The following is a 1,198-nucleotide window of genomic DNA, read 5'->3' on the forward strand; positions in this document are numbered from 1 at the left end:
TTCTACAGTCACACCACATTACTGGCATACGCCCAATCTCGTCCGATCTTGGAAGCTAAGCAGTGTTGGGTTGGACAAGTACCGGGATGGGAGACCACCCGGGAAAATTCAGTGCTGTAGTCTACGCCGGTGAACTTTGGTCGTTGTCACATATAAATTGTATTGTGGTATCCAAGGGAGGTTTTCAAATCACAATAATTAATACTAGTTACTACTATTAACACTGTTATGTAGGTATTTTTGCTAAGTGCTATTCACTATATAAATAAAGTCAATATACAATGAAATCGCTACCCTTGAATTATTTATAAACACATCACCTTTAGTACACTCAGCAATTGATTATTTTAATAATCATTAAAAGCACCACTCACTTTGTGCACTTATCACTTTGTACACTTGTCGCTATAAAAACGCTTAATGTCCACATAATTTGGATACTGAGTGCACCTGTCACTTTAAAAACGTTCAATGTCCACATAATAAGGATAACCTGTATTTAATATGGTTAACACCTTGGAATGACCCACTCCACGCTGATCAGTTACTATAACATACGAATTATATATGTTAGCAATATAGTTTGTCTTTGTAAGTCAATTTACGTATCTGTTTTCATCCTATCTTATATTGCCATAAGAAAAACCGATTAGAAAATGGCCACCGCAAGTCCTGAGCATAAGAAAGGACCAGCAGTCTACATGAAAATGGCCGCCGCATTAAGAACTGTACAATGAACCTGACAGAGAATGCAGACGCCGTGCTTAGTCTGAAGACGTCGCTCTAACTACTAGAGAACCCGGACGTCACAGACGCATGCGCAGTAGCGCGGAAGAGTACTTCACTCGGAAGCCTGACATCTATATGAACTGGATGCGGGCGCATGCGCAGTAGCGCTACCCGGACACCGGATGTGTGGCGGAAGTACCGCGCACACATCCAATTTAGCTTTTTAAGCAGTTTTATTGTATGTTTATGGAATCCGTTTGTTTTGCTTCATTAATACCATAGCGCCCCACCACATAAGGCACAGGAGATCATTATATGCATTGCCTTTCACCCCGTTCTCTAATATGTAATTAATGATTGACAGGAAGTGATGTCACTCTAGGAACAGGAGGTATACTAGTATAAATATAGGTCTGGCCTCAGTCTACTTGCACCCCTTGATAAAGTCAGAAGGACGAAACGCGTTGGG

The 1,198-nt window shown here is 41.0% G+C and overlaps 1 pseudogene; it reads left to right on the forward strand.

Annotated features, from left to right (window-relative positions):
- LOC146039870 (5S ribosomal RNA) lies at positions 1–123 on the forward strand (annotated as a pseudogene).
- Positions 124–1,198: the final 1,075 nt, after the last annotated feature.

This window comes from Crinia signifera, chromosome 9 (genome assembly GCF_055691185.1).
Source record: "Crinia signifera chromosome 9, ASM5569118v1, whole genome shotgun sequence".
In the NCBI taxonomy this organism is placed as follows: Eukaryota; Metazoa; Chordata; class Amphibia; order Anura; family Myobatrachidae; genus Crinia; species Crinia signifera.